General features: G+C 39.7%; 2 long non-coding RNA genes across 2 annotated transcripts; both read right to left on the reverse strand.

Moving 5' to 3' along the window:
* Positions 1-303: 303 nt before the first annotated feature.
* Positions 304-4,270, reverse strand: LOC120550668. The gene is made up of 4 exons (XR_005637761.1): positions 4,140-4,270; positions 1,857-1,967; positions 818-850; positions 304-716 (listed from the first exon to the last, which is right to left on the reverse strand). It is a non-coding gene; the product is annotated as an uncharacterized LOC120550668 (long non-coding RNA).
* Positions 4,271-10,295: 6,025 nt separating this feature from the next.
* On the reverse strand, positions 10,296-14,063 carry LOC120551677. The gene is made up of 3 exons (XR_005637901.1): positions 13,933-14,063; positions 10,562-10,702; positions 10,296-10,331 (listed from the first exon to the last, which is right to left on the reverse strand). It is a non-coding gene; the product is annotated as an uncharacterized LOC120551677 (long non-coding RNA).
* Between the last annotated feature and the right edge of the window lie 9,313 nt (positions 14,064-23,376).

A 23,376-nucleotide genomic window follows, 5' to 3' on the forward strand; every position in this document is an offset into this window, starting at 1 on the left:
TCCCCCCCGTCCTCCCCCTCCGTCCCCCCTCCTCCTCCGCTCTCCCCCAGTCCCTGTCCCGCCCTCCCCCTCCCTCCGTCCCTCCCCGTCCCCTCCCTCCGGGTCCCCCTCCTTCCTCTCCTCCCGCCCATCCCGTCCTGCTCCCTCCCTGCCCCCCTCCCTCCCGGTGTCCTCCCTCCTCCCGTCCCCCCCCTCTCTCCCTCCCTCATACACCTCACAAAGTTCTCAATGCTTGGGTTAACATGTAGGGACCCTCATTATGCTACCGCTGAAGTGTGGTGATATTTGGAGCCTTTTTAGTGGTACAAAATAGCAATTTGTTTTTACTTTCCCTGTGCCCCGAATACTAGCGTTGTAAGCTAATCAGCGGTTCGCGCTAGCTTCAAGCTACAAACCCATTAGATTAGCATGAAAACATGTCCCAGAGAATGACAGAGTGGCTACACATCTGTTATTAACCCCTAGGTTCATTTTTGCACAGGAATTGTCCTTTAAGAGCCAATATGAGGTTTAACAGCCAGTTTAAATATCTCATGTTACTGTGTTGTGTCAACAGCATCTGTTAGCATGTGTCTTCTATTATCGATCACTTTGCTTAACTTGATTTATTATTGCGTGACTGTTTACTGATGATACTTACTCTTTACTGTCTCTGATCTTCAGGAGACTCTGCAGTTGTGTGTAACATTCACAGTGCTGGTCAGCACTGAGATGACCTGCATGTTCAGCAAAGAGAAGAAGAGATCAGTCACCAGTGGAACAACATACACAAACATACATTATAACTAGAATCAGATTTCTTCAGGAAGTTACTTACTGTCCCTGCAGATTCACAGTCCATCGGTTCCTCCTGCACAACAAACATAGTTATTGAAAAATGTAAAATGTTCATGCATTGCATATTTAAACTGTAGTACACCTGACATCATCCACTCCCCCTGGTTCTGCTCATTACATGAACCCAGTCCTACTCTTTAATGTTTAATTTGTTATACTGCACTGTAACTTGTATTCACATATTTTATCTCTCAGTTCTTTGGGGTTCTAGTTAGATCAATTAATAGAATTGAATTTATGATTATTCCAGTGACATTTTGCAGAAATGGACATATTTCTGATTATTTCTTTGATACGGGTGTGACAATAGATTACAGAAAAGGCAGGCTGTGGACTGTCAACAAAGTTAGTTTGATAACTAACAAAAGGGTCTGACGACCAAAACAATTACAATTGAACAGAAATAGTCTGAGAAACTATTAAATTAAGAACAAAATAGTCTACGAAACTAGCACATTTCCTGACAATTAGAGACGGTCTGAAGACCGTTCCGGGTTTTGCAAGGTTTGCCGAAGAAAAGAACTAAGCCTTGTGGTGACGACTGCATTGAAGAAGAACTAAAGCTTCTGTAACTATGGGGAATGTATCCTCCATGTGAAGCATCAGGACCCATTGTTGGTGAGATGAACCAGAGATATGGACCGAACTGCTTGAAATGTCTGACATATTGGTCCTTTTTTCAATTAACCTATTTTATCTGCTTTTACATGTTTAACTGTTTTAACTGTTCTTTAGTCGCATATTTTATCTCTCAGTTCTTTAAATTCTTATACTGCACTGTAAAATGTATTCTTGTCTTTTAAATTGTTTTTAATTCTTTTATAACTGCTCTTTCATGTTTTATGTAAAGCACTTTGAATTGCCCTGTTGCTGAAATGTGCTCTATAAATAAAGCTGCCTTGCCTTGCCTTGCCTACTGTGATGTAAATGCTCCAGATGTTACAGGGTCTCAGGAAGCTTTCACAGCCACTATTCAGAACACAATAACACACTTTCTGGCTCTATTAGTAGATACTTACCGCTTCAGATTGCCACTCCATGGGAGGGACATCATCAGCAGCAGCAATGGTGATGGTGTGGATGAAGGTGGGTGCATTGACAGCAGAAGTAGCTGTGCTCTGGCTGGAATTCTGCAGTAAAACACACAAATAAAACTAGAAGTTAAAAAATATGTTTAAGATTAAAGAAATTATTGTTATTATGTCAACTTCAAATGCAGCCTAGTATCAAAGACTTCACACATTTACACAGAAACACAGATGAGATCAGAGAGAAGAAATATCAGAAACTAAGAAATATGAGGAATATCCAGCTGTGTAGTGGAGGGTACACACACACACACACATACACACACACACACACACACACACATACACACCAACAAACACACACACAGACAAACTCCTTTATATCTTCCAGTTTCAGTATGTAGAAGTTACACTGACTCTTAATCTTTGCACATCCTGGACTAATCCATACAGCCTCTTAGTTTTAATCTTAAACATGTATATGTATGTGTTTATTTCATATTAATGTTTAATATGTTTATGTATGTACCAACAACAAGACAAGACAAGACAAATTCCTCCTAAGTTATACTTATTCTGCAATAAACTATATATATATATATATATATATATAGTTACAATAAAAATATACAATAAACAATAATATACAATAAACTATATATATATATATATATATATATATATATATATATATATATATATATATATATCCAAAAGTTGGCACCTTCTTTTTTTTTTGCACCTTTTCATTCAATGCATTTCCTTTTTATTTGCATGACTATTTACATTGTAGATTCTCACTGAAGGCATCAAAACTATGAATGAACACATATGGAATTATGTACTTAACAAAAAAGTGTGAAATAACTGAAAACATGTCTTATATTTTAGATTCTTCAAAGTAGCCACCCTTTGCTTTTTTTGATAACTCTGCAAACCCTTGGTGTTCTCTCAATGAGCTTCATGAGGTAGTCACCTGAAATGTTTTTACCTTCACAGGTGAGCTTTGTCAGGGTTCATTAGTGGAAGTTTTTCCCTTATTAATAATGATGTCTTCAGTGAGAATCTACAATGTAAATAGTCATGAAAATAAAAAGGAAACGCATTGAATGAGAAGGTGTGTCCTAACTTTTGTGCTGTACTGTGTATATACTCGGATTCTGATTTCAGACCGTGCACCGAGTCATCTCTGTCGTTTAGGTAAAGTATACGTACTTCACGTATACTTAACATCTACCTTTGATTGTCTGTGCTACATTTAACCCAACGTAGTATTTAAATTATACTACGGTCTATGGTTTGAACTCCTCCACCTACACATTAGCTTAGCTTAGCAGCCTGACTCAGGGCCTTCCATCTTACGTCTCCGGTAAGAGCCAAAACAGACACATATAATCTAGTTGTCTGATCATGGACATGTTGTAACAGCATATTCCCTAATATAATCTAATAAAGCACATACACAACATGTTTGGAGGACGAAGAATAACGTATCTCTCTCGTATAGATGCTATGCTAATAGCTTAGCTAACACGGAGCAGCATGGCTCAGGGCCTTCCATCTTACGTCTCCGGTTAGAGCCAAAACAGACACACATTATATTAAAAATAATAAAATAATCTAGTTGTCTGATCATGGACATGTTGTAACAGCATATTCCCAACATATAATCTAATAAAGCACATACACAACATGTTTGGAAGACGAAGAATAACGTATCTCTCTCGTATAGATGCTATGCTAAGAGCTTAGCTAACACGGAGCAGCGAGGGAGACTAACAGTTCAACAGTTTTTATAAGTACATGCAGGAACCCTCTACTGTCTACTATCGTACTTGTCTGTTCATTATTGTTTAAAACATGAAACAATTCCATACCAAAGAAGAGGGTGAGAAAAATTCCATTTTAGCCTTTTGTCGTGACTCGTGTTTGTAAATCTTTTGTTCACACGTTAACTAACGTTGGCTGACGCATGCGTAATACATCATATCGTCACATACTGTACGTAGTACGTCATATCGTCACATCCGTAGTACTTCGTAACCGTTGTATGATGGGGACAGACTATACGTAGAAACCTAAAGAAGTCTATTCCACCTGTAACATCTCACACAACTAAATCTGTTCATCTGCGATATGAAAAGTGAATTTTGGGTGTACGGCAAATGCTGTTTTAACAAACTGTTGTCTGTCAGGGAAGTTTAAATCTAGTGCCGTAGTTGCTCAGCTTTTAATGACATTAGAAAGGTTCTCCCAACAACTTTAGGAACATACCTGTCCTCCTCCTGAGGCTCCTGGTGATCATTCAGTCGGTTCCTCGGCTCATGTTAGTCCACAATCTCTAAAGGACAAGACAGAAACGGTCCACTGTCCATCAGACGTCTGCATTGCTTGAGAGATCTTCTTGTAATGAAGAGGAACCAACATCAGGAACAGGGAACTTTGTGGGAATTTGCAACACACACACACACACACACCTACCTCTCCTGTGTTGACATATTTCTTTTATTGTAAGAATTGTTGCAAAAGAAGCTGTGTGTGTGTCTGTGTGTGTGTGTGTGTGTGTGTGTGTGTGTGTGTGTGTGTGTGTGTGTGTGTGTGTGTGTCTGTGTGTGTGTGTGTGTGTGTGTGTGTGTGTCTGTGTGTGTCTGTGTGTGTGTGTGTGTGTGTGTGTGTGTGTGTGTGTGTGTGTGTGTGTGTGTGTGTGTGTGTGTGTGTGTGTGTGTGTGTGTGTGTGTGTCTTGTGTGTGTGTGTGTGTGTGTGTGTATATATGTGTGTGTGTGTGTGTGTGTGTGTGTGTGTGTGTGTGTGTGTGTATATGTGTGTGTGTGTGTGTCTCCTCTGTGTGTGTGTGTGTGTGTGTGTGTGTGTGTGTGTGTGTGTGTGTGTGTGTGTGTGTGTGTATGTGTGTGTGTTGAGGGAGAGAAGAGGGTGTGATGCCATACAGGATATTACATACAGTAGTTCAAGTTGACCAAGATGATTGTGTGTTTCTGTGTAAGAAGCTTTATGGCAGTGAAATAGTCCAGTAGGGATGTGTGATTAGGGGCTTGGTCCAAAAGGTCCCGACGAGGAGAGAGGGGGTTTCTGTTAACCCCCATTCAGAGAATGAACAGACTTCTGCCATCCTGGGGTGCATGAAGCACCCCCCACACACACACTAGAGCAGCTGGGTCATCAAGCATTTGTGTTTTTTTAATCATTAATGTATTAGCCTTATTGGGTGGGTAGAAAGCTATATGCCTCTCCAGCTCCTCCCGTAGCTCTGGGTGAATGTCTTGCACTGACCTGAGTGGGAGGTAAACTGGCACGCGTGGAGAAGGACAGGATTAATGAGGTGATGGAGACCAGAAAGTCTCCTGTATGGTTCCAGGGCTTTGGTTCTGGTTCTGGTGATGCCTTCATCTGTTCCCCCCACTGTTCAGCTGAGGGATCAGCCAGGGTCAAGGTTTTTTTAAGTTTCTCATTCGGATCCATTTCATTCTGAATAAAACTAACAGCGCAGTTTACAGGCTTCGTCCTTGTTGCATTATTCATTAAGATAATTGTAAACAGATTTCTGGAGTTCAAACAGCTCTGAACTGTAGTTGAGAACGTCAGTTATAACCAAGGGGGTAAGCTTCGCTTCAGAACGTGTAGCTCCTATGGAGCCATTCTGATGCTACCAAGCCATCACCACCCATTAGCATACCATTGACTCCCATTCATTCTGACGTCACTTTGACAGAGAATAACTTTACATCTGAAGCGTTTAAAGACTCTATTTGTCCGTTGTTTATTTCTAAAGAAACACGACAATGTATAAAAGGCTCCATTACCTTGTACCTCACGTTATGGCTCCGTAGCAGACGCTTTTATAAAAATAGGCTAACGATTGGGTCATAACCACGAGACTTACTGTCACACAGTAGAGGAATTACCGTATAGTACAGGAGAAGCTCTCAGGCAGTTTGGACTTCCATTAGCTGTTTAGGTTTAATTACTAATGTTAACTAGCATGTTAGTGATCAGTAATTAGCCTGTGTCTATGTTATCTCCTTACATATACCTACACTCTCCGTCTCTGTAAGATTGGGAATGATTGAGATTTCTCTCGGCACAGCTACCAGAAGACTTCACACTTTCAGACACGTTGCTCATGTCACATCTACGTCTTCAAGCTCAGTTGGAGGCTGCTCAGTAACGCTCAGCCAGCACCGGGAAAGAGACTTCTAACATCCTTCACTGGTCTCCGTCCAGAGACATGGGGTCTGGTGGTCCATTATATATACTGTCTATGACAGGGGGGTCAAACTCATTTTCCCAGAGGGCCACACTGGAAAAAGAGAATCCCACCAAGGGCCAGACATGGAGAGTTTATTGGCGTGCTTTTGTTACTGCATGTCACTTTTTTAAAACATTTTGTTAGCTTTTTTCCTCATTTGTTTTCTTTTCGTTTTTGTGGCTTTCTCAGACATTTGTCACCATTTTGTAAATTTGTTGCTTTTTGTCACATTTTTGTTGACATGAAGCCCTACAAATGTCATCAAAAGAGTTCCTTAGCCGTCGTAGAATTTAGCAAATCAAGAAAAACTATTTTTTTAACAACACCCTGTTTCTCAGCCTGAATATGAAAACTCTCTCTGCTGCTTCTGGGGAAATTTCTGAGTCTCAGAGTCAGCAAATCTGCCAAATTCTGCTTTCAATGCAGTTTAAAAAACACTTTCCTGTGTCTTTGGTTTGGCGCACAACTAGGAGGGCCAAAATGTATTATGAACCCAAATTGATATACGGGCCGGTTCTAAATCTGCAAGGGGCCGGATTTGGCCCGCGGGCCTCGAGTTTGACACATGTGTGGTCTATGATCTGTGCTGCCTTCTTCTTCTTCTTCTTCTTCTTCTTCTTCTTCTTCTTCTTCTTCTTCTTCTTTCTGGTTTATTGGCGCATTACCACCACCAACTGGACAGGAGTGTGAACGAGAGATAAATGCAGGAAATAAATTAAAGGAAATAAAAGAAATTTAAAAAAAATTTAAAAAATAAATAAACAAACAAACAAATTAAAACCTAAATCCTCTTTACTAAATCAAGTTCTCTTAAAAACTTAATAATATAGTTATATACCTTGCCGGCTGTTTTCCACAAAAGTCCTGACAGTGAAAAGGTGTGGTGGTCTGCCTACGAAGTGTCTGAAAAAGGTCTCTCTGGGTGTTGTAGTCCTTGCAATGAATTAGAATGTGTTCAACAGTGTCTGGCTGGTGACAGTATGCTCATTTTCCAGTAGAATGTTTGCCTATTTTATATAATGAATAATTTAGACCTGTATGGCCAATTCTGAGACGAGTAATGATACTTTTTTCCCTACGCTTAAAGCCCACCTTCCTCCCATCACCAACACATCTGTATATTGTAAAGATGTCTTCCTGTGTCACTAATGTCCCAATACGCGCGCCATGTTGTTTGTGCATATGTCCTGATGAAAGTTTTAACTTCCACTTTGCTCACTGGGACCTGTAGGTCTACAGATTTAATCTTAAGTGCTTGTTTGGCCAGAATATCCACCTTCTCATTTCCCTCCACACCAGCATGGGCAGGAACCCAAATGAAACTTATAACCATACCCTTAATTTGCATTCTGTATAATATACTAAATATTTGATTAATGACATGTGTTCTAGACGATGATCTGCCTGTTCTAATGCTAGACTCACCGGGATATACACAGCTACACCTACACACCCTTTGTCTGGATCTTTAGAGCCATCTGTAATGCCTTTTTGTCACATTTTTGTCACATTTTTGTCACATTTTTGTCACATTTTTGTCACATTTTTGGTGCCTTTTTGGTGCCTTTTTGGCTTATACTTATGAGTATACTTATATACAATATACTCATCTGGATGTATATTGAGATCTACACTTGGCAAGGGTAATAGCCATGGAGGAAGAAACCTGTGACAGACCCAGGCTCTTGGTGTCATGTTTCTTTCAGTTATATCCGAGGGCCATTGTGGGGGCGTGACAAATAAGCAACGCGAAAATTGCCAAGTGATCCAAAACTATTCACTCTGGCAGCGATGCAAATTTTCTATTTCTTATTTTCTATTACTGTCGATATCTCCTCTACTCGGGCTTCAATGAAGTGGTCCATTCTTAGAACAAAATGTTTTTCTAATATCTCAGAGAACTGAGGAAGAAGAGAGATTGATCTGTAATTTGAAAAGGAGTGCATGTCTCCATTTTTATAGATGGGTATGATCTTTGCTATTTTCATGTTGTTGGGAAATATGCCCCTTAGGAATGATTGGTTACAGATACAGTATATATATTAAAGGTTTTTCTAAATTCTCTATAATATTTTAACTATTGTCATATCAATATCATCACAATCAGGAGATTTATTATTTATGAATTTGTTTACTACCTCAGTTATCTCCTCTTCCTCAATTCTCTTCAGAAAGATGGTTTTGGCATGTTGATGTGAAGGCATTCACAACTATGTTATTCTACGTATTTATTCTTATTCTTCAGTACCACTTTTTTGCACATTAACTCCTTCCACATTTTTCAACATAGAAACTACATTCAAACATCAAAACGTTCAGCTCGATTCAGAATTGATTTCTATTATTTATAATATTCATAACATTTATAATTTCCAAAATATTCAACATTTAGCAGGTATTTTTGCCCCATTAAAGCAGATGGACTGAATGCTCAAAGTTGACACATTTTCAACTGCTAGCTTTTTATTCATACATTCACAGAGAAACTCCATTCAAATTTTAAAATGTTCCAGATTAGCTGAAAACAACAAAACTGCTATTGTTAGAAACATGTTAGAAAGGGCACAAGATTCCTTACATTTTGATTTAAAAGTTATGTATGAAGAGTTAAAACTGTGGATGGTATTGCAGGGTAAAGAGAATTTTAAAATGGCAGAAAGGCATTTTTTCTAAGCCTCAAAAAAGACTGAATATTTTCAAAAGTACTAATGGGATTTGAAAGTTGAATACCAACCTTGAATGTATGAAAGATGTGGAACATTTTAAAATGTTAATGGAGTTTCTCTGTGAATGTATGAATGAAAAGCTAGCAGTTGAAAATGTATGAAAATGTGTCAACTTCGAACATTCAGTCCATCTGCTTTAATGGAGCAAAAATGTCCGCTAAACACTGAATATCTCGGAAATTATGAATGTGATGAATATTATAAATAATAGCACACGATTCTGATTTGAGCTGAACGTTTTGATGTTTGAATGTAGTTTCTATGTTGAAAAATGTGGAAGGAGTTAATGTGCAAACAAAATTGTACGGAAGAAGAATAAAATTGTATAACTATTCTCACTGGCATCCACCCGGAAAATCCCACCCTGCTGTCCTTGCTTTTCTACTACTTTATGCCAGAGCCCCTACACAAGACATCCTGTAGTTTTCTAAATAATAACAATACATTTTATTTAAAGGCGTACAGGGATACACAACAAACAAGCAGCAAAAAATAAAGAATAAAACAATAAACAACAACAGAAAGAGGCAAGCAATTTACATCAGGTGGATTACGCAGCTTTAAATTGATGTGTTTTGAATTGTTATTTGAAATGGGGGAATGAATCGATGTTTCTAAGTTTGGGTAGAACTGGACTGGGAGCCAGTGGAGGACAGGAGTGATGTGGTGGATGGAGAGGGTTTGAGTTATGATGCTGGTGAAATCTGGACCAGTTGAAGTTTATGGAGGGATTTGTGAGGAAGGCCGAAGAGGAGATAGTTGCAGTGACCTGAAGTGACGGAGCAGGGAATGGATTTAAAAAACTTGAGTTGAATGAACTGAGTGCGTCCAAAGAGGTCAGATGTGAACCAGTCTAACGGAGTGTGGGTGATGCCAATGGAGTCTGTTGAGGAGGGTGGTGTGACAGATGGTATCAAAGACTGCACTCAGGTCGAGGAGGATGAGGATGGTGAGAAGTCCATAATCCGCTGCCATAAGGAGCTAGTTTTGGAGATGACGGGTAGATTATAGGACAGAAGTTGTTGAAGTTGTTGGGTCCGCACCACTTGATCCACCTGCTCCTGTAACACCACGGAGATGAAATCAAGATCAGCCACACGGAGAAACCCGGGGAAGAGTTTAACCATCCAGCTAGTTTAAATATCTTACGGTACTGTAATATGTCAACAGCATCTGTTAGCATGTGTCTTCTATTATCAATCACTTTGCTTAACTTGATTTATTATTGTGTGACTGATCCATGATACTTACTCTTTACTGTCTCTGATCTTCAGGGGATTCTGAAGTTGAGTGTAACAGTCACAGTTCCACCGACACCGATCGACATTGAGAAGAGCTGCAGGTTCAGCAAAGAGAAGAAGAGATCAGTCACCAGTGGAACAACATACACAAGCATACATTATAACTACAATCAGATTATATTTCTTCAGGAAGTTACTTACTGTCCCAGCAGATTCCCACTCCATCGGTTCCTCCTGCACAACACAGAGAGTGATTGAAAAGGATATTAAAGTAAAATGTTCATGCATTGCATATTTAAACTGTAGTACACCTGACATAATCCGCCCCCCTGGCTCTGCTCATTACATGAACCCAGTCCTACTGTGATGTAAATGCACCAGATGTTACAGGGTCTCAGGAAGATATCACAGCCACTATTCAGGACACAATATCACTCTTTCTGACTCCATTAGTAGATATTTACCCCTGCAGACTCCCACTCCATGACATCATCATCGTCACCACCAGCAACGGCAACGGAGGCGGGTGCATTGACAACGGTGGCTGCAGCGTATGCAGCGTATGCAGCAGCAACAGCAGCAGCAGCTGTCCTCTGGCTGGAATTCTGCAGCAAAACACACACAAATAAAACTATAAGTTAAAAAATGTTTGTATGTAAAGAAATTATTATGATGTAAACTTATCGAAATTGCATCAGCTTCAAATGAAGCCTAGTATCAAAGACTTCACACATTTACAAAGAAACAAGATGAGATCAGAGAGAAGAAATACCAGAGATACAAAGTACAGAAACTAAGTAATGAGGAATATCCAGCTGTGTATGGAGGGTACACACACACACACATCTTCCAGTTTCAGTATATAGAAGTTACACTGATTCTTAATCTTTGTACATCCTGCACTATTCCATACAGACTCTTAGTTTTAATCTTAAACACTTATATGTATGTGTTTATTTCATATTAATGTTTAATATGTTTATGTATGCACCAAAAACCAAGACATATTCCTCCTAAGTTATACTTACTCTGCAATAAAATATATATATTTAAAATATATATATATATATATATATATATATATATATATATATATATACACTCTGATTGTGATGACAGACCGTACAACGAGTCATCTCTGACATTTAGGTAAAGTGCACTTAACATATATTTTACACCTACCTTTGATTGTGTGCTACATTTAACCCAAAGTGTTATTTAAATTATATTACAGTCTATGGTTTGAACATAACCTACACATTAGCTTTTGCAAAATAAGTTTCTTTAAGTCCCCACGAGCAGCAGCCTGGCTCAGGGCCTTCCATCTTACGTCTCCGGTAAGAGCCAAAACAGACACACAATATATTAAAAATAATAAAATAATCTAGTTGTCTGATCATGGACATGTTTAGGACAACATGTTTAGAAGATGGAAAATAACGTATCTCTTTGGTATAGACGCTATGCTAACACACTAGCACGTGGACACAGAGCAGCACGCAGTGACTAATCATTATTACAACAGTTTACGTAAGTACATGTAGGAACTTCTCCGGCCACTGACCAACAAAACTGAGTCATTCTACTATGTACTATTGTACTTCTCTGTTCCTTACCGAAAAAGATGAAGTAAAAAATGATGAGAACGATGCCATTGTGTTGAGTCAGTTGTCGATGGTGTAACTTTCCGCACAAAACCGACCAATGCGTAGTAGGCTACGTCATAACCGATGATTGGTGGGGACAGACTATACGTAAAGTGAATGTTGGGTATACGGCAGATCAGTGGTGCAAAAAGTGGGTATGCGCTATTTGCGGCGCATAGGGGCGCAGCACCATGGGGGCACTAAAGCGATGGTAAAAAAATACAAATTTTTTTACTAAATTGGTATTTTCTATATATAGCTACTTTTGTGCGTTTCTAAATCATTTCTGCATTTCCTCAATGTTATATAACAATGTAGAGGACTAACAGGCTTGAGTAGGCACCCTATCTCATAAGATTCATAGAATTTTGACATACTGTAGAAGAGGGAGCAGTGGGGGGGGGGCGCTCCCTACTATGGCCACGCCCAGAAAAGGAGATGGCATGTCAAGGGATGCAACAGCAGTTAAATACGTGGATGGTGAAAGGCAACAGATAGGATTTAAAGTGTGACGTCTGTGCTTGGAGGCTAGCAAATATTCATGTTGACAGACTAGCTAGCGTTAGCTAACACTGGGAATGTAGCAGCTAAATGGGGGTTTACAGCTAGCTTAGAATATGCAAAACCCAGGTTGCTGAGCTGAAAACTGGAAAATATAAGGTAGCATGTACAATAGATGACAATAATCTGGAAAACATAACTGCAATAACTCTGGTACTAAGGAATCGTGCATATATGTTGTTTTACCATTAGCTGTCAGACATAGAAGCTATAGTTACATCCGTTGGGTGACATGCAAGCTGTAATTACAGGGTGTTAGGTTGTAAAAAGTTAAAACTATGCTTACGTTTTGAAAACAATGTACTTTTGGTTATATGCAGTTTGCAGGTAGATCTAATCAAATACACTAATCAGCATTTGACTGCCTCACCCAAACTCAAGCTTCTAAAGAATTGATTAGGTCATGTCGGTTATTTAGCATGAAAGTAGATGCTGTAGATGACTAATTGTCCCCACAGGAAAGGTAACTGTTGTCTCTTTTTGGGGGAGCCATCCCCTGTTGAGCTAGACGTGATTAGAACAAAGGAAATGCATATTACTGTAGAATCAACACTTCCATGATAAACAACTTTAGTCTGTGACTTGAAATTCAGAGGTGTGTCCTTATCCTGAGAGACAGGAATAAATGTGGGAGCAGGAGAAAGATTCGAGACTTTCAGCTGTGACCCCGCAAGGGGAAGCTGCTGTAGTCCGCTGGTTACAGTGTATTGTTTGTCATGTCGCATGGCTGCAATCTGTGTCCCCACAAGGGGAAGCATGTTTGCAGTCTGCTGCTGACAGTGTTTTATGTTTTATTGTGTTTTGACTGTCGTTTTTCATCGTGTTGTTTTATTAAACCTTTTGCTTAACTTTCAATTCGACCCCAGCCTCTCCTTTCTCCTCCAGAAATCGAAGATCACGTCTTTTAGAGAATTCTTAACAAGGGTCAAATCTCTCTCTAAAGGTCTGTGCTAAGTGGCTCTCCATATTTGTACTTTGTAAAATCCAAAATGTGAATGTAATTTCAACAGCAGCACAACCTTATTGCATACTAGTTGTCTTATCTGATGCGATCAATAGGCTGATAAGAATTGAGTTTAGGCTGCTATATTTAACAGTGAGTTCATTTCATTCAGGTGTGAGGATGGTGGATCAGGAAAGACATGGGAAGGGTTAGGGTTAGGGGATATATGGGAAATCTATTACATAATGTTTGTTTGACAGTATGCCTTAGTGGAGAAGAACACAGGCAAGGAGTGAATGAGACAGACAGGAGACCAGTGATGACATCAGGTAGGAGTTCTACTAGTTAGACCACATTAAACTAAATGTCCAGTAGGGTTTGAAGAAAGTATTCACTGTGTCCTTTTTTGGGGAAAATAAATAGAGCAGACAGAGATGGAAAATATAACAATATGTCTGACAGCGGGGACGTAGTAAACAAATCAGAATGCAAATTTAAAAATCCGCAACACATATGCTCCAATGCCATCAATGATGATTTATTTATTGTGATAAAAATATAGTACAAGGGGGGCGCCGTTGCGGCAGACGCTGTTTTCACAAACTGGAAAGTTTAAATCTAGTGCCGTAGTTGCTTAACTCTTCATGACATTAGAAAGGTTCTCCCAACAACTTTAGGAACATACCTGTCCTCCTCCTGAGGCTCCTGGTGATCATTCAGTCGGTTCCTCGGCTCATGTTAGTCCACAATCTCTAAAGGACAAGACAGAAACCGTCCGCTGTCCATCAGACGTCTGCATTGGTTCAGAGATCTTCTTCTAATGAAGAGGAACCAACATCAGTAACTTTGTGGGAATTTGCAACACCACACACACACACACACACACACACTCACACAGAGACACACACAGAGAGACACACACACACACACACAGAGACACACAGAGAGAGACACACACACACACACAGAGACACACAGAGAGAGACACACACACACACAGCCACACACAGAGAGACACACACAGAGAGACACACACACACACACAGAGAGACACACACAGACACACACAGAGACACACACACAGACACACACACAGAGACACACACACAGACACACACAGAGACACACACACAGACACACAAACACACAAAGAGACACACAGACACACACACACAGACACACACACACAGAGACACACACTCAGACACAAACACACACACACAGAGACACACACACACACAGACACACACACACACACAGAGACACACACACACACAGACACACACACACACAAAGACACACACACACAGACACACACACACAGACACACACACACAAACACACACAGACGCACACACACACACAGACACACACACACAGAGACACACACACAGAGACACACACACAGACACACACAGACACACACAGACACAGAGACACACACACACAGAGACACACACTCAGACACAAACACACACACACACAGACACACACACACACAGACACACACACACACAGAGACACACACACACACAGACACACACACACACAGAGACACACACACACAGACACACACAGACACACACACACACACAGACACACACACACACACACACACAGACACACACACACACACAGACACACACACACACACACACACACACACACACACACACACACACACACACACACACACACACACACACACACAGACACACACAGACACACACACACACACAGACACACACACAGACACACACACACAGACAGACACACAGACACACACACCTGACCTCTAGCAAGCTTGACCTCCTATTGGTCAGTGACATCTTCTTTTGCAACGTGGACAAATACAACTTTAACTGCTTATATTCTATAATCATGTCTACAATAAAATAAATATCTCAACACAGAGAGACCTGGCTGGCACCGCATGATCATATAAAGAAAAGGTGTGTGTTGTTGTGTGTGTGTGTGTGTGTGTGTGTGGTGTTTGTGTGTGTGTGTGTGTGTGTGTGTGTGTGTGTGTTGTGTTGTGGTGGTGTGTGTTGTGTGTGTGTGTGTGTGTGTGTGTTTGAGGGAGATAAGAGGGTGTGAAGCCATATAGGATGTTAAAGTTGACCATGATGATTGTGTGTTTCTGTGTGTGAGACACACACAGAAACACACACACACACACACTCACACTTGAAGGGAAACATATTATTACCTATTTTGAATGTAAAGATAGAAAGTTATGTAATAATGTAAATCTCTTTATTTTATTAGCTAAATTCCATATCCATGAGGCAAAATTTTCCAGATCAACACCGTGCTTCAGACTATTCCAGGTTGAATCTGACATGTACTTTGAGTCTCTTAAGCTGGTATCCAATAAGAAAGCTACTTTAATATCTGATTTCTACTCAAATTTCTGTATTTAAGTGCTCCTGCTGTCTATATTATTACAGTTTTTTTCGATTGCTAAACGACAGTGGGCACAACTGGAGCTACATGTGCAAAACTCTAACTTCATGTGGACCAAACTCTAGTTCATTTTTTCATCGCTTGAACACAGTTTTCAAAACTCTACACACTTATCCCAGGACTTTAACCACAACGTGCACAACACTGTAGATCTACAGCACTTTGTTCAAATGCTAACACACTGCTGTCAGAACTGTTAACCACACATTCAAAACAGAATAGATTTCAGTCTGGTGCCTATCAAACACTGCTGATTGCAATTTTAGCTGAAAGGCTAAGCAGGTGTCTTATTTTAGACTTGTTAGTGAACACACACACACACACACACACATATATATATATATATATATATATATAGAGAGCTCAGAAAGACTAATTTTGGAAATGGAAAAAGGAAGATGGGTTCGTGGAGGGAGAAGGGTGGCAGGGAGAGGGCGAATGCGTGGAGGAAGATAAAGAAGACATAGAGCTGTTATTTCAGATGAAATAAGGGCTACACTTATAGACCATGTCGTGAACCATGGTCTCTCATTGGGAGGGGCAGGGTTGAGGGTGCAACCCAATCTGCAAAGATCCACAGTGGCATCTGTAATGCAAATTTTCCATCATACAAACAGGTGAGATTTACATCAGTAAAAAAACTTACAGTAAATGAAAACATTACAGGAATTTATTTTGTATTGCAATTATAGAATATTTACACAGATATCGATTACAGTAAGTTTGACTGTAAAATATTTCTTTTTTTTCTTTTTTTCTCCCAACAGGAGGAAGAGGAAAAATATTTTCAGATGCTCAGGAAAATGCTATTGTTGACATGGTTGTTGTCAACAATGCAATAAAACTGCAGGAGATTCAAGATAGAGTGCTGGCTGATAATGATATATTTGGAAATGTTAATTCTGTCAGCACAAGGACTATTGCTCGAGTCCCAAAGAATCACCAAGTTACAATGAGACAGTTCTACACTGTACCGTTGGAGAGGAACAGTGAACGGGTAAAAGAGCAAAGATACCAACATGTCCAGGTAAGACGTCTGAGGTTACATACACAGCTATAAAAAATATTTACAGTAAAAAAAACACTAGCATTACTACAGTAAAACTGTGCACTTCCTGTTTTTCAGAGAGTAATGGAGGTGGAAGCACTGGAAACACCACATTCATTTGTATTTATCGATGAAGCTGGATTTAACCTTGCCAAAACACGGCGCAGAGGAAGGAATGTTATAGGTCAAAGGGCCACTGTGGAGGGTCCAGGCCAAAGGGGGGGAAATATCACCATGTGTGCTGTAATGGCCAATGATGGTTTGCTTCTCAACACACCACTCATTGGCCCATACAACACAGAAAGGCTTATAGCTTTCCTAGAACAGCTCTATGCTCAGCTAGTGCCAGCAGAACAGGGGGAGCCAGTAAGAAACCCCCAAGTTGTTGTCATAGTTTGCGATAATGTTGCTTTTCACCACTCTGCAGCTGTCACAGATTGGTTTGCAGCACATCGCAGATTTATGGTTTTGTACCTGCCTGCATATTCACCCTTCCTCAACCCAATAGAGGAGTGTTTCTCTGCCTGGAGGTGGAAAGTGTTTGGTCACCACCCACATGACCAAATGTCTCTTTTGGAAGCCATGCGTGCCGGATGTGAGGACACGAGTCCAGAGGACTGCCAGGGATGGATAAGGCACTCCAGAAGGTTCTTCCCCAGGTGCATGGCAAGAGAGAACATTAGATGTGATGTTGATGAAAACCTTTGGCCTGATGCTAGAGAGAGGCAGGATTAGCCCCTCAATTATTTGTTTGAATTACAGTATGAACTTTTAGTTTCTACCTTTTTTTCTCATTACTGTAATTCCGTAAATTACTACAGACTATTGAAGCAAACTGCTAATTTTCATTTACCTTAAAGAATTATGTTCTAAAAATTTTAATAAATCATGTGAAAGAATGTCACTCTTTTCTTTGAAGAAAATATTACATTGTATGAAGTCACTGAAATTGTTCAAACTGTAAAGATGAAAAGTTAGAATTTTCTGTATTGCTGTTTGATGCTAGTGTTTTTACTCTCAGTGTGTCCTGAGTGACAGTGTGTGTTATCTAGGTGTGTGTGTGTGTATCAGTGTGTATCAGTGTGTTATGAGTGACAGTGTGTGTGTGTGTGTGTGTGTGTGTGTGTGTGTGTGTGTGTGTGTGTGTGTGTGTGTTATCTCAGTGAGGCCTGTGCATAGCATTTGGCTGCACTGAGCCTGTTCTGAGCCGTGTGTTAAGAGTTGTGTTGCTGTGAATGAGCTGTGAGCTGATGTGAACTGTTTAGCTCAGGTGACTGTTGGTAGTGCAGACTGTAGTTAGACTTTTGCACATGTGACTCCAGTTGTGCCCACTGTCGTTTAGCAATCGGAAAAAACTGTAACAAAGTTTGAAAGTCTGTCACTTTTGTACCTTTGTATCTCTTTATTTCTCTCTGCTTAGATTATTACTTTTATACTTACCTTCATATTATATTATTTGTACATATTTTTGTATAATTTTATTTGATTACGAATTGTGATGACTGAATATCTGTAAACTATATTTCAAGTTATAGTTTAATAAGTTTATATTTATAATTTATTATATTATTATTTATAAAAATAAACAGGAAACTGTTTATTTTGGACAAATTCCTACACAGACATCACATGTTTCAGATTATTCATAAATAGGCCTATATGTATAAACCAACAGCTGATCTGTGTCCTTTCCTGTTGATTGTCCTGCAGATAACACAAACACACACACAAACACACACACAAACACACACACACACACACACACAAACACACACACACACACACACACACACACACCTGGCGATGTGCTGTCTGGATGCTGGTATAAGAAAACAGCAGCAGATCTTCTGTTATTGTGTCTCCATGTTTTCACCACCTGATGCTCTCGGCTACGGCCAACCGTTGGTGGCAGTCATGCAACAAGTTGTTACGCCAAACGCCAAAATAACAGAAGAAGAAGAACACGCATCCCGACCACATGAACGCTGCCAGTCGGAAAAACAACGTAACCAGGGGGGCGGTCCCTGATATTCCCAGGTGACAAGAACGCACCAAAAATCCTAACACACGGAAGTGCTCTCCTATTGCTATCCTATTTTTTATATTAGCAAAGAAGATAGGTACATCGCCAGTATGTACATATACAAATAGTCAATACCAGAGGTGCATATACAGACCAAAATATATATATAGAAAATAAATAAAAAGATAGCAAAGAAGCGTGTAGTACATATTTTAGATTCTTCAAAGTAGCCACCCTTTGCTTTTTTTGATAACTCTGCAAACCCTTGGTGTTCTCTCAATGAGCTTCATGAGGTAGTCACCTGAAATGGTTTTACCTTCACAGGTGTGCTTTGTCAGGGTTCATTACTGGAAGTTTTTCCCTTATTAATAAAAAAGCAAAGGGTGGCTACTTTGAAGAATCTAAAATATAAGACATGTTTTCAGTTATTTCACACTTTTTTGTTAAGTACATAATTCCATATGTGTTCATTCATAGTTTTGATGCCTTCAGTGAGAATCTACAATGTAAATAGTCATGAAAATAAAAAGGAAACGCATTGAATGAGAAGGTGTGTCCAAACTTTTGGCCTGTACTGTAAAACAGGACGAAAGAGAGGAAGGAAAAAAAAAAAAGAAACAAGACAAATTATTAATAAATGTTAAAACAGAGACACAACATACATATACTTCACTAAGTTAATACAAGTATGGGTGACCCATACTTGGTTAGTTCTAAGACAAAATATATACAGTAATAACATTTGTTATATGAAGCAAGGAAAACAAAAAAAGAAAAAGAGCGAGGCGAAACATGTAGTGTGAGGCGATGGTGGAGCAGAAGCAATGAGACACAGGAGCCACCCGAGGGCGGAAATCCGGCCCCTCGCAGGTTTTGATGCGGCCCGCATTTCAATTTAGATTCACAGTAAATTTAGGCCCACCTAGTTTTTGGTGCTATTTTTTTTTTACATTTTTTTCAACATTTTTGACACCTTTTATGGCGGTTTATGCACTTTTTTCAATGCTTTAGGCACTTTGTTTTTACTTTTTTGATGCTTTGATGCTTGATACTTTTTTGATTTACTCAATGTTTTACCACTTTTTGGGAAGTTTTTGGCGCTTTTTACGATGTTTTTGTCACTTTCTGATGTTTTGGCACATTTTTCTACAGTATATGAGTCATGCAATAATACAGTATATTATATATATATATTATATATAATACACAATATTTGACTTTTTCTCTTAAATAAAAGCATGTCAATAATCTCTATGTGTCTGACCCTCGATGTGATTCTCATTTTCCAGTTGACCCCCTGCTGTAAGAAGTTGCAGCACACTCCTCGGCACAGCATCAACAACTGTTGCATGTTTTCTTGGCGTGACTGCTAACCAGAATTTGGAGAGGAATTCATTCTACTTTATACCTGCCCGTCAGCATTAAGGAGTTGCTTCACCAATACAATACCATTAGCAACCCAATTTCCATAAAACATAGGTTTATTTTTATATTGAATATCCTTGTTATTCCAAATGTAGTAATTGGTTGGTGTAAAATGTTGCTTGTAAATTAATGTCCAGGCCAGCAGAGCTTGTTTATTAAAATTAGATAACTGTTTTTGGGGCTTTTCCCTTCATTCTTTAGTAACACTGGATAGACATGAAACAGGGGGCGACACGCAGCAAAGGGCAGCAGGTCGGATTTGAACCTGCGCCGCTGGTGCAAAGGACTCAGCCAACATGGGGCGCACGCTCTACTGGGTGAGTTAGAAGTAAGTAAATTATTAAATTATGGTTTGGGTTTCTTTTTTAAGTTGTTTATTTTGTAAAAGTAATTTATTTAATTTCCAGTAATCTTTGTTAGGGCTGCGTCTAACCATCCCAAAATTGACATTAATTGTTACAGCCTTATGATCTGTAAAAACTGGTTCTATCATCACTGAGTCCACCTTATTCTCTGATGGGACCAGCCAGAAGTCTCTGCAGGATTGTTGAGATCTATCCTTATTATTCCAAGTATATATGTTTTGGTTTGGGTGTTTATGTCTCCAGATATCAAATAGGTCCAGTTGATGACATATATTGCCTCATTCATTTGCTGCTCTCTTTGGGAGGCCATCTATCCATACTTTCATCCATTACTGTATTAAAATCTCCACACTCGAAAATGAGAATCACACCAAGGGCCAGACACGTAGAGTTTATTAACATGCTTTTATTTCAAATATTTTGACTGTATTATTGCATGACTCATATACTGTAGTCTTCTCACTTACATTTTGGGCCTCATAAAGCCCCCAAAAAGTTCCTCAGCCAGCGACAAATACGTTGAATAAAGCGCCAAAAAAGTTGGAAAAAGGCCGAGATAAAGCATCAAAATTGTCTGAAAAAGTGACAAAAAATCTGAAAGTGACAAAAACATCTTAGAAAGCACCAAAGAATTCCAAAAAAGTGGCAAAACATTGAGTAAAGCATCAAAATCGTTAAAACAAAGTGCCTAAACCACTGAAAAAGGCGTCAAAAATGTCAAAAAAATAAATAAAAGCACCAAAAACTAGGTGGGCCTAAATTTACTGTGAATCTAAATTGAAATGTGGGCCGGATCAAAACCTGCGAGGGGCCGGATTTGGCCCTCGGGCCTTGAGTTTGACACCTGTGCGCTAGCTGAAGGAAATACCATTAAGAGGTGATTAATTTTACATTCTACTGTTGAAAAAATGACTGTATTGTTTGGTCTATTATTGGATGCATAGATATTAACCAAAACAAACTGAGACTGGTCAATGTCTACAAGAAGAATGATCCATCTACCATCTGTATTTATATGGTCACATGTGTCAGGCTGTAAAAAATTGTTTTGCTTGATTTACTAAATTCTCCGATGGCTAAGGAAACTCTTCTGATGACTTCTGTAGGGCTTCATGTCAACAAAAATGCGTCAAAAAGAAACAAATTTACAAAAAGGTGACAAATGTCTGAGAAAGCCATGTCTGGCCCTCAGTGGGATTCTCTTCTTCCAGTGTGGCCCTCTGGGAAAATGAGTTTGACACACCTGTATTAGGTGCTTGATGACATGGCCATTAAACTTGCCCTGTAGTATAGCGACCTCTGCTGACCTGTTACTGCCAAATGAAAACCACCTACTCTTCCCCATTGACTCCTCCAAAATGACACATCTGTCTAGGGCTGTGCTCGATTAAAGAACTTCTTAGTGGACTAACGCTCCTTCAATCGTACCGACTAATCGATTAGTTGATTTAATCGACAGATCTGTAAATCATGTTAAAGCACCACTTTAATTCTTGTGTTTACCAGAGATGAGCTCGTACGTTTCTTGGAAATAAGTCATTCAGCATGAAAACAGCATCAGACCTGACTAATGGACTACAGAGATCTAGGTTGACTAAGACCAAAACCACCGATTAGTCGACTAATCCACTAAGAGGGAGCAGCCCTACATCTGTCAGCTGGTTTCTAACCCCCCTGGCATTGACAGATAACACAGAAATGGACATTTGAGAACACGAACAGATGCTGTACTGTATTGTATTGTATTGTATTATATTAGGCGGGTATGAGCACTGTAATTTCCATTTTTATGGAAGAGACTTTGACTACTCTTAGTAGACTTTTAAGCTTTTTGGCTAATTGCAGGAATCACTGCACACATGTTGAATATTTGGTTGCCTTAACACAGGGGTGTCAAACTCATTTTCACCGAGGGCCAGACGTATAGACTTTATTGACGTGCTTTTGTTACTGCATGTCACTTTTTTTTTAACATTTTGGGAGCTTTTCATCTCATTTTTGTTGTTTTTGTTCCGACTTTTTTGTGGCTTTCTCAGACATTTGTCACCTTTTTGTAAATTTGTTGCTTTTTCCGACATTTTTGTCACCTTTTTGTTGACATGAAGCCCTACAATAGAATTAAGCAATTCTTTTTTTGTAGCTTTGCTCAGCAGGGAGTGCAGCAGGACCACGGCGACAGCTGCAACCAGGATCTTGGTGCCAACGTTCTCCAAGGAAATACACTGGGTGAAAAAAACATAAGGACTCAGGGGAGTAAACTCCCCAGAAGCTAGGATTAGTAACAAGCATTTCTGGGACGGGATGCACACAAATGGTAATAGAAAGGGAGAGGAGAGAGCAGTCAAAGGAAGGAAGGAAGGAAGGATAACAGCGTAACTAAGAGAGACAGGCAGTTTAAGGAAATGTCCATTTGCTTCTCCAAAAACATGTATTAACTTATTTTGGCAACAAAATGTGGCCAAGACCTGCCCTTCCATAGCATTTATTGGCCAGGCGTCATTGAGAACGCTAGGTAACGTAACCACATTTCTACAGGTCCTATCCCCTGACCAATCGGCTATCCTAACCTTAACCACTCGAGGTCAAATGCCTAACCCCAACCAATCACAACACACACACACACACACACACACACACACACACACACACACACACACACACACACACACACACACACACACACACAGACAGACACACACAAACACACAGACACACACACCATCATATAGCCTTCACCATACCTACACACTGGCTGCATGGTTTTATGTCAGTTAGCCTAATAGCTGGTTTGATTTCCAGTGA

Source organism: Perca fluviatilis, chromosome 21 (assembly GCF_010015445.1).
Source record: "Perca fluviatilis chromosome 21, GENO_Pfluv_1.0, whole genome shotgun sequence".
NCBI classification, from domain to species: domain Eukaryota; kingdom Metazoa; phylum Chordata; class Actinopteri; order Perciformes; family Percidae; genus Perca; species Perca fluviatilis.